The following is a 12,127-nucleotide window of genomic DNA, read 5'->3' on the forward strand; positions in this document are numbered from 1 at the left end:
TTTGATAATGCAGAATTGCAAACAGCCTCACTCTCATTCACTTGGTCAAGTTTTTAACTTATATAAGGTGCGATATTGGGTTTTCTCTTCTCTACCGACAAAGATGTATTAACCCATTAGGGACGACGAGTTTTAAAGTTTGCTGATTTTGATGCCGTTTAACACACTAGGTCACTTTACAGCAAAAATGAGATATCCAAAAAAGCTAATCTGTATCTCGTTTACTTTATAAGATACAGCTATGGTCGCATACGACCCTCTCGTCCGGGTCGCAAACGACCCATCACGGTTTTTCGGCTTTAACTTCTGAAACAAAAACGTTAGGATAGAATAAAAACTGTAGCATAAGTTAAAAACAAATGATCAATACTGTGTGACTCTAACTTTTTAGAAATAAAGAATTTGGGTCATTAACGACCCACTCGGCTCACTTGCTTATTACTGCATATGTCCATGTAACTTCTTGAATTCAGCCTAAAACATGACATCATAAGTGCAAACTTGCCTCTCAGCAAGTGATAATCATCATAAACTGCGAAAAATCGGTTAAATTGGTCATTAGCGACCCACTAGGATCACAAAATTGATTAATTAAATATAATGTTGTGAAACTTTTACAAATATTAGTATAAAAACATGTTATATCTTGGTCATTACTCCTGTACGTTGATTTAACTTCTTAAATCGATCAACTGGGTCAATAACGACCCACTCGGAAGTTGAACCACGACATTAATTATCAGTATCATGCCGTTCCACCATCAAGAAAGACACTCGTAGGTCTTAATTCCACGCAAACCACGGGTGGATGACCACTAGCCCTCATGAGATCTGGAGTCTCAAGGTGATCTGCAGATCACGTCACCCAATCACTGACGAATAATGAGCAGAATTGGATTGATAGGTAGGTGAGTTTATTAGCTGTTAGTACACGACCGTAATGTCGTGAGATAACAAACAACGTGCCTATCTTTTCCCGATTCCTAAAAAGTCCAAGAAGAACTATACAACTGCTGGATTCAGATTTCTGATGGCTGCATCTACTCATTTCGCAGCCTCCTTTCTTTACTTCTTAGGGGCCGTTCACATATTACGTAATCACTTATTGGACAATTTTTACCCCCCGGCCCACCCCACTACATAGCTATTATGTCAAAATTACACTAGCGTAATCATTTGGAAATCCCTCTCAGCCGATTACGTAATACTTGGTTTCGTTTTGAAAGCTGCCTCGTTGTTGCGGGGTTGTAACCCAAAACGGAGTAGTTGTCTGAGAGATTGCAGGTTGCAGCACCGCCAGCCAGATGGGGGGGGGGGGGGTGCTTTTTCCTTGTCCTTCTTCACAGAGCTGGTGATGTAGCCATCTGAATGCAGCAGTTGTTTAGTTATTCTCGTACTTTCTAGGAATGTCAAACAGATTGGCATGTTGGATTAGAATATGCAATTTGACCGCTCTTCTTTCAGTGTTTACCCAAGGTTACAGAAATATCTCGTATACTTCGTTCACGGTATTTTTCTTGAGTGACATGATCTGATCACCGTGGGAGCCTGGGTCTCAAGCGGTTGTAGCAGGTCGTTTACCAAGATTCGAAATTGACAAAAAAAGTAACAGAATCTAATAAGCAACAACAACAGTATGGCCATTACCTAGCAAGTTAGGAACGAGGGCTGATCTCCTTTTCTTTTGCGACACGGCCACGGTCTTTTCGGTGCAGATTTCCACAAGCCCACGCACCATAGTCAGGACGCAACTCCAGCATATGCAGTCGTGTTATTCTCGCAGCTTTTTGATGAGTGATGACTGCCCTTCAGTTGGCCCTGGATCTCAGGAGGGCTAGTTGTCAGCCACCGTGATTTGTGTGGAATTAAGACCTACGAGTGTCTTTCTTGATGGTGGAACAGCATGATAATTAATGACGTGGTTCAACTTCCGAGTGTGTCGTTATTGACCCAGTTGATCGATTTAAGAAGTTAAATCAACGTACAGGAGTAATGACCAAGATATAGCATGTTTTTATACTAATATTTGTAAAAGTTTCACAACATTGTATTTAATTTATCAATTTTGTGGTCCTAGTGGGTCGCTAATGACCCATTTAACCGTTTTTTTGCAGTTTATGATGATTATCACTTGCTGAGAGGCGAGTTTGCACTTATGATGTCATGTTTTAGGCTGAATTCAAGAAGTTACATGGACATATGCAGTAATAAGCAAGTGAGCCGAGTGGGTCGTTAATGACCCAAATTCTTTATTTCTAAAAAGTTAGAGTCACACAGTATTGATCATTTGTTTTTAACTTATGCTACAGTTTTTATTCTATCCTAACGTTTTTGTTTCAGAAGTTAAAGCCGAAAAACCGTGATGGGTCGTTTGCGACCCGGACGATAGGGTCGTATGCGACCGCAGTTAGTAAACAGCGTCTAGCTCTGTTTGTGAACATTTGATTATCACGGGCTTTTCATTTGTCTCAAGGAAATCGTTGCCCGCAACTATTTTGTTCTCAAAAAAATAAGCCTACATAAAGTTTAAATGTCCCAATCAAGGCAAGAAGTTAAGTGAAATATTTTCCAATTATGACGACTAATTAGTCTAATTATTTAATTGTTAGTGATTAATTGGGTCTCGACTGGAAAGTCAACTATGTAGCCCAATCAATTTTGAGCATATGTGCGAGAGATTCATGGCGTTTAGTATTTTGGTTTGTCCTCTATAGCCTCTAGAAAAGGTGAGTCGTAAACGACCCTATCGTCCCTAATGGGTTAAACATAACGCATTACGAGGGTCAGACTTTAAGGAATTTCCGCATGCTTGGGATGCTCGGTAACTTAAACATTAACGTTTTATTATATTCAATTTATTGAGGGCAAACTTTGTGAATTATTTATAATCTGCTATATAGTTACATTACGGTATAAATAGATCGCGGCCTCATGTCGGTATGCATCTGAAACCAGTGAGTACCATTAAGGTTTACAACTTGCGTAGTGGGAGCCGAGAGATTAGATTAGGTAAATCCAGAGCTCGGGATCTTTAGCTTGTTCCACGGTATTTTACTGGGAATTCGATTGTGATCCGATTATAATCAGAACGAAACTGAATATAATTTCAAATTTTTGAAATTTTTGTGGTGCTAATTGAGATGATATCAATTTACGATTTACGATAGTTAAGGTCGATTCCTGGACAATATCCATTGTCCTCAGCTCTCAAGCAATAGAGTTTAAACAGCTCTTGTGCCTACCAAATGGCGGGAACAGTCCGTTTAAACCGCCATGACATGTGACAGAATGGTGTTGCCATATATAGTATACACTATACAGTATACAGTTATTTATATTCTGTGAGTAACAACCTGAACTCAATTATCCCTCGCCACATGATCTCATTAACAAGTAGTAGCCACTAAAGTCACTAGTGACCTGAGAGGTTTATTTCACGTCTACTTCCTTCTTCAAATCAAATATCCGGTCACTTAGTGAGTTAGTGACATTAGGCATTGATAGCTTATAAGTTTTGCTGAGAACTTGGTGATACCAGTAACTGTGGGGGAACTTTTTTTACCGGGATAGAAATATTACAAATACTAGCAGGAACCCGTGTTTCTCTAAAGTGGTGTCAAGAGACATTAAGACATAACACAATGTTATTTATTTAATTTGTGATTTTTACACCACCTGGGGGTCCATTTTTCGGGACCTAAATTATTTATTCCTTGGCTTATTTTTTATTTTTTTATACTAACCAAAAGGCCATAAAAGCATTCGACCCAGCCAAAAATGTTTCAAAAGTATATCTCTCACAGTTTCCAACTTTTGTTAAAGTTGAAGTCGTAGTGTCAATAAAATGATAACAGATATATATATATACAGACTACAGAGTCGATATATTTTAATGTTGCCATGGGGTGGCTAGTCCCCATACATTGCATCGTGGTCCAGTAGTTTTATTTAAATTAATACCGGTCTAGAACAAACCCAACTGTGTTCTTTGCTGAATATATTTTCTGGGATTCATCATTCGTTGTTTCACTTGGGTGAGTGCGAGGAAAACGGAAATCTAAACTCAATTTTGTACAATGTACGTGCGGTAGAACTAGCAATTATTTTCGACTAGTATATTCTAGAAGAACCTGCCTGAACTTGCATTTAATACGTTTATTAATTAAAATATTGGACATTAATAAACGAATTTTGTGGTTAAAGGAAATTTACCAAACGGATAATTATTGTCACTGGGAAAACTTAGTAATTCAAGTACAAGTCATCGTGCTACTCTCCACCCGGAAATCGAAATGAAAGTATCCTCAAAAATATATGAGCTTTGTTTACCAACCCGATTTTACCGAATTTCCGCAAATTATTTTATCGGGAGAGCTTTAAGAAAGACCACAGACATCGGTGACAAGTTATTATAATCCCCTAAAATCGATTTACAGGTATTAATCCAACCCACAACCCACGCAATGGTAGTCCAGTAAATTTTTCCAACTGAGTCCGGTAAATTTTTCCCAATTGAGTCCGGGGCCGAATTTAGTGCCTTTAGAGCATATTGTATTGGGAACCTTTCCTGAGGTAAGCGAAATGCGCTGATAATCGAGTTTAAGATTGTAGAATAGGAATCCGAAACTGGTAATTCAGGTCCCATATGCAATAGAAAATGACAAAGGTAGGAATAGCGTTGAGCTCATCTACTGCTGTTATGATATTGATAGGCTGTTAATTATTATGCGAAAGTTCCATTCCAAGATTTTAACTTCCTCAAACACTGAGATAAGAAGCCAATAATAGCATACGAATATGAAGATTAGTTCGAAATTGGGTGATTTAATTCATTTCAAAATTCTCACTACTTTAAATCCTTTGCCAAAGTTACCATGAAAAAAGAACGTTGCTAAGCGTCCGAATTTACCAACTGTTAAATTACTGTTTTAACTTTCCGTCTGTTAACAGATTAGAGAACTTAGAAAATTACAGGATATTTTGGTCTAATTCAACAGTTAAAAAGACCCCCATTGGTGAATTTGGCGACGGCACGATTTCCCGAAATCTTTAATGCGCGTTACATAAAGCATTTTCTTAAAATAAAGGCTCGACAATTGAACAACTCAGTAGTTAACAAGATATCTGCCACAAGTCCCCTCATCTGGTACAAAACTTTCTGGCTTCAATATTAGATTAATTTGGAATATATTGGGGCACTGAGGGCAAAACTTAATGGTCCACGCCCACATCGTGCGGTCAATACGGTATATTACTTGAGGGATAATCTAATTAAACCTATTTAAGGTATTGTAAGTGTACCTTAGTTGTTAGGTAAACAATTAATATGTAAAGCATGCTAAGGACTGGACAGCCAATAAAATGTTCTCCGTATGTCCGCTAGAAAGTAGAAGTGGTTCACGAGAAATTTGTCTACGTCCAAAATTTGTTCAAAATTTGCCTAAAATTTGTCTAGCAACAGCACCTACCTGTATAATATAGCTATACAGTTCTCCGTATTTTGGCAAATGATTTCGTAAATTTAATCATTCGGGTAATTATTAGTGCATTGAGAATAGTGTCGGTCTTGCCGGTCAGCGAGACTGTAGGATTAGGATTAGGATGACAAGCTATAGGTTTGGCAGGGATTCAAGTTGATTAGAGGAGTAACGACTGGATAGTTTCATCACTCGGAATGACTGATAATCACGCCCCGAAGCCATTATAGTCAAGCTCGCGGAAGATGGAGTTCTTATTCAATACTTTTTTATAACTGTAGGGTGTAGTATGTGACAGCCGTAAGACAAACTCTCTTAATTGGGATCCTCTGTATTTTCGACAATATCTATCTCTAAGTGATCATTCCAGTAGTCTCGAAGTCTGGAGGAGGCATTCCAGAGGCGGCAATTGGAATTAAAGAACAACACTATGTTCGGTCATAGAGACGGAATTTGCCTTTCCTTTCATTCTTCTTTCAGACGTCATATCATTGCCAAAGTGAGCTTATTTTGTACTGCAACATACTGATAAAGTAAACCGGGACTAAAGATAAACTCCAAGCCGATGAGAGGATAAGTACATCAGCTTCACAGAATAAAGCAAAATTAAATAAAACAATTCACAGTCGTCTATCAAGAGATACTTTGTATCTGATACTTGATTTGATATCCATTAGACTGAGGACGTCTGTGGTCAGAGTGATGGATATCCCTACTGTAGGGGTACTGGGTAGTGGCGTTTATGGGTACAGCCAATTAAGGAATCTCATTATCACAAATGAACGAGGTACATAATATGATCCCCTTTTGAGCTTGTTTTACAAGATGTAGCCTCTCTCAGTGCTACACGCACAATGGCACACGTGGCGGACATGCTTGAGTTAAAATCTCTCACGCTCACCTCCAACCAGTATCTCGTACTGCTACACAAATAACCAACCTCCATATTAATTCTCTTGTGGTTGAGGAATCCAGTGTGACATCCAGGGCCGGTCTGATCTTCTTGCACGCGAATTGCCGTGAAGTGACTCCGGAAGGAAAATATATCTTATTTTGACGCCCTTATTCCAGGACAATTTGGCAGCATTCGTTTGCTTGAGAGGTGACATAAACATCTAAAGATACAAAATACATGTTCCAAAGATACTAAATGACAGAAATTTTATATTCTTATAATTGCAGGTCTTAAAACTTCCCACTTTTGATCTTATACTTTTTTCTTCTGAGGAGGTCATTAACTCGAGATCAGCAGGAAGACTCAGAGTTCCTGTCTTTTTAAAAGCTGGCTTTTTTTTTAACGCAATCGTTGTGAACAAGACGTAATAAATTCTTGTTTTAAAAGGAAAAATAATATTTTCACGTTAAAAAAAACCATAACTTAATTATAATCATGAAAAAGCACAACTTATGATCGGATGTAGGATCTTTCACGTTGGTTCACTGATACTAACGCGACATTTTTTCGATGAAATTTAATAGAAACTTTGGCTTCGAATGAGAAGAATTCTTTATAAGTGAGTAGGTACAAGGTACGAACCTGAAACCATCCTTTTAAATTTGTAGATGGACTGTCTGATTATTTCAGCAAAATGAGGGTCTACTTGACAGTCGGCTGTTTAATATGGACACTGTTGTCTAATTAAAGTACCATTAACGGTGGCTGGTTCTGTCAAGCAAGGCTTTACAGACCTATTAAATTTAAAACAACAGCGTGACAGCTAATTAGTGACAGCTAATAATTGCACACTATTAACTGTCATGTGCTCTAAATGACAGATAAATTGAGCTTGTGACAGATGGGCGGTGATTATGGATTTTAGACTGCAGTCAGGGGTAGAAAATTTATGCAGAATATGGTGGGGAAAATAAATAAATGATGTTCGTTAAAAGCTCATGATACTTTCTCATGGTGCAAATTAAAACATTTCACTAGAACGGAGGAAAAGCTGCACACACGGCGTTACACACACGATGATGACACATCCTGTCGTCTGATTGGTTGTTTAAATCACGTGACCAAGCTAGCAGCTCGCTGATTGGTCAAGAGGAGGAGATATGTAGTATCCGGGGACTGGGTATACGGAGTGTAATTTGTAAACAAGCACGATTGAGTGGTCGTGGGAAGTAAACTACTTACTCCTTCAGAAACCAATTTGATAAGATCCTGATGAGGGACCGTGTAAGATATGGGATTTGTGTAGGATCTGTGCAACTAAGATATGGGATTTGTGTAGGATCTGTGCAACTAAGATATGGGATTTGTGTAGGATCTGTGCAACTAAGATCTTCAGATACCGTGTAAGATATGGAATTTGTGTAGGATCTGTGCAACTAAGATCTTCAGATAAGTTAGGTAATGCTCCTGAAGGATACAAACTGCTCCTGGTATGTGCTCCTAAAAACATATCTCCAGGCAAGTTGATATGCTGATATTATGCGTCCAAATGCCTAAAAATATCAGTACGTTTTGTATGCTATTGTCTGGGTATCCCAAACTGATTAGCACCATTTGTGAAAGATCTGAGTACACATCGGACACATTCTACATGCAATAATAACGATCTCTCCATTATGAAGAATTATGTTCACACATAACAAGAATGATAAGTGATCAGTAATACATTATATCCCTCGGTATCTACACCTTTTGGCCGAATGATCCATCTAAAAGTTAGTCGAAGGGTCGACTACTGCAAACAGCATCGCCGCCTCCGAACTATCCTCTCTCTCCAAACTAAACCCTCTCAGCTGCAAGAACTCTTTGTTCCGGTACATGAAATTCAGATATCCGATCATTCCCGCAGGTCATTGCTCATTTTCCATTTTTACATGCTACCAAAGTGTGTGATGTATCATAGGTAATGTAATCTGGTTATTGCATTATCAGTCCCTGCATCCGCGTGTCACAGTTGTCACAAATTATGTGACTGTCCCCTTGTGTCACACTACAAATTTGTAACTCCACGTATCTTACAAATTCAACCGATAGGACCAATATTTCTGCAGCATAACTGGACTCAGTTTCAAATTCCGTTTATAATTCAAACTTTTCATGCTTCATGAAGGCCTAAAAACGCAAAACGGCAGCAAAAGTTCTCATTGCACCGATCGGTAGAGCAAGTGACATAAAAGTATTTATGTTGTTGAAAAACATGGGGCTACAAGGAAGGCAGGGTGAGGCTGCTTATTGTAGCCCAGAATACGGCCCGCCTTTCCGAGTACGTATCAACACTTCAGGTTTAGGGCATGTCATGAGTCCTCGTACTAAGTATCTGTTCTATACTTGATTCAAAAATATTGGTGATAACTTGTTGTCATTCTGTTTAATAGGACGATATATTCAATAAATTAGCGATGTCACATTCATGACATTTTTCATGTTTCTGATCATGATACTTACATCTGTCATCATTTTTATGTTGATAAAATTCGAATTTGTACTGAAATAGACCTGATTACTTGAATAAAGATCAAGGAATTTCCGGATATGTATCCAAAACTGCCAATCAGTAACATTTACCGAGTATTGACTAATGCTCGGCTTAACGGAAAATCATTCCAAGCGGATAATGGCCTCGCCAGAATAGTGCAGGTTTTAGAGCTCGAGGTGGGTTGACCAAAGTCATAAGGTTTCGATAATCGAGATATTTAAAAAGGGGAAGAGTTATTAATTTTACGAAGTTTTTCTAGAAAGGAAAAAACTTCGTAAAAACTGCAAAAAATATTGCAGGTGTAATTTTTAATCAACCCATCAAGACTAAGGGTAATTCTATTGTATTTCCGTTTTTTCATCGCGATTCACCCATGAGAATTTTCCAACTTGATAAATTATTATATATTTTATGAATTTATGGACTGAAATTTGGAGCAATGACTTTTTCTCTTATCATAAACTGTGACAAGGACCCAGAAAATATTTTAATGAACGTTAAAAAATCACATGCCATCAGGAACCCTCACATTCAGGATTTCAAGAAGATACGGAGAAGTTAAGGAGAAAACTGGCGAAGAATCCTGCTGGGTGTAGACAACGAGTCTGTGATTACGTCACAAACCCACGAGTCACACAGGCTACAAACTAACAAACCCATGATTCTTAAAAGGAAACCCATTTCAACCATGACGACATTTCTGCTTGTTGTCGGGTATGAATTATTGTGCAAACTTGTTAACTCTTCTCAGTTCACCAGAGTGTAAACTCTTCTCAGTTCACCAGAGTGTAAACTCTTCTCAGTTCACCAGAGTGTAAACTCTTCCCAGTTCACCAGAGTGTAAAGTATTTTGAGTTATCTTGGATGCATTAGAAAAGGATGGATCTTCATTCTCCTTGCACTGTTAACTGTGCCCTCATTTTAACACTTGTAAAATACCGAAAAACACCAGGTCATATAGTGTTACAAACCCTGCTAAGTACAACTATATCAATATGGAATATGGAAATGTCTTTCCCTCTAATTCTGGAAGCCTTGATTAAGAGCTCCCAAATAGTTCCGACTTTTCTTAAGTCGCCGTACGGGATTAGCCTATCAAGCAGCTGATCAAACTGATCATCATCGATAAATAAAGGGTCGCAGTGGGCGAATGATATGTGGAAGTTTCCACCTCAATTAAAGTGGCCCAGCTGTGTTTTACTAATAAATATAATTTATAAATCCGGTGTTACTGGGGAGGACTAATACTCCAGTAGCAGGGAGGTGTTGAGTGTGCACTTCGATGTACAGAGTTTTTTGCTATTGAATCGGGTTAAATAGGTCATTGGTAACTCAAATCACCGAGGGGGGAATTTTGTGTCGCTAGCCCCAACCCTGTGGAGCCACGCCCATATTTCATATCAGGTGCGTATATGGGAAATATGTATCTCAGCTTCTGAAGGTCTTAGAGACTCAAATTTGAGTTTAAAATGACCGCAATGCACATGTTTATATTAGTACTATGAAGGTCATGAAAGCCCAAAATGCTTATTTTTGGAAAAAATTCAGAAAAACCGATTTTCACTTGAGCGTGAGTAAAAAAATCTACTCTAGAAATTTAGTGAAAATCGAGTAAGCAGTTCAGTGTCTACAAGATTTCTAAACACAGGGTCCTCTGTTAGGTCATTCTGAATTAGAATTGATAAAGTAAGCAAATTCTATAAGTAGTTTCAACCCTGTGGAGCCACGCCCATATTTCATATCAGGTGCGTATATGGGAAATATGTATCTCAGCTTCTGAAGGTCTTAGAGACTCAAACTTGAGTTTAAAATGACCGCAATGACCATGTTTATATTAGTACTATGAAGGTCATGAAAGCCCAAAATGCTTATTTTTGGAAAAAATTCAGAAAAACTGATTTTCACAAGCAAAAAATCTACTCTAGAAGTTAAGTGAAATCGAGTGTAAAGTTCAGTGTCTACAACGTTTCTAAACATAGGATCCTTTGTAAGATCATTCTGAATCAGAATTGATTAGGTATGCAAATTCTATTAGTAGTTTTAACCCTAGGGTGCAAAACTCCTAAATTACCCCCAGGCGCAAATATATGACTTTTCTATCTCGGCTTCTGAACGTTGTAGGGGCCTCTCTTTGAGCTCAAACTAACTACAATGGCCACATTTATATACCGACTATAAAGCACAAAGCAACTTAGGGTCTATACAGCTTAGTTTTTAGAAATTCATTAAAAACTTTTTTAACCTCCATGCATCATCCCTAGTCTCTACCCAGCTACCACCAGTGCGTTATGATTTTAGATCTTTCTAGCAACCTCTGATATGAATGCTACCTCTTCCTCTATCCAGCTACTATACCACCAATTCCAGCTGTTTTCACCTACTTCGGCTACTATCTCTTTAGCTACCACCAAGGTTCCTCCAACTTCTGCTATTTCTAGCAATCTTAGCTTAGGTTAGTGGACTACTTCTTGCCCTATCTAGCAACCATCAGAAAAATGTCCTCTTCCTTAATGAGCTGGAAATTGTTGGATGCAGCGGAGGTAGCACTCATATCAGAGGTTATAAGATCTAAAATTATAACGTATGGTGGTAGCTGGGTAGAGTTGACCTGGAGTTAGCAGAAGGCAGCTAGAAGTAGATTCTGCTACATGAGGTTGGATTCAAGTTGATTAGCCATAAAAGCCGAGCAGTACTGGAGAGAGCCCCAGAGAGGGAGCTGAAGGCAGCCTTCTGAAACTGAGTATTTTCGCAGTTATACCAAAATTAAAGTTAGGTGGTATGTGCTGCTCCATAAATGTTATCCTAATGTGTTTATGTTGAACGTTTTACTGTGCTGCAAATATCTTTTTAGCCCGAGATATCATTATTAAGTACATGTTTGATCATATTACTATTTTATGATGCATGAAGGTTAAAACAGTTTTTAATGAATTTCTATAAACTAAGCTATATAGACCCTATGTTGCTTTATAGTCGGTATATAAATGTGGCCATTGTAGTTAGTTTGAGCTCAAAGAGAGGCCCCTACAACGTTCAGAAGCCGAGATAGAAAAGTCATATATTTGCGCCTGGGGGTAATTTAGGAGTTTTGCACCCTAGGGTTAAAACTACTAATAGAATTTGCATACCTTATCAATTCTGATTCAGAATGATCTTACAAAGGATCCTATGTTTAGAAACGTTGTAGACACTGAACTTTACACTCGATTTCACTTAACT

General features: G+C 38.3%; 1 protein-coding gene across 3 annotated transcripts in view; it reads right to left on the bottom strand.

Moving 5' to 3' along the window:
* LOC134824640 (collagen and calcium-binding EGF domain-containing protein 1-like) overlaps positions 1-12,127 on the bottom strand; it is a 76,626-nt gene that overhangs the window by 15,650 nt on the left and 48,849 nt on the right. The window lies entirely within an intron of this gene.

Source organism: Bolinopsis microptera, chromosome 12 (assembly GCF_026151205.1).
Source record: "Bolinopsis microptera isolate Bmic1 chromosome 12, MBARI_Bmic_1.0, whole genome shotgun sequence".
In the NCBI taxonomy this organism is placed as follows: domain Eukaryota; kingdom Metazoa; phylum Ctenophora; class Tentaculata; order Lobata; family Bolinopsidae; genus Bolinopsis; species Bolinopsis microptera.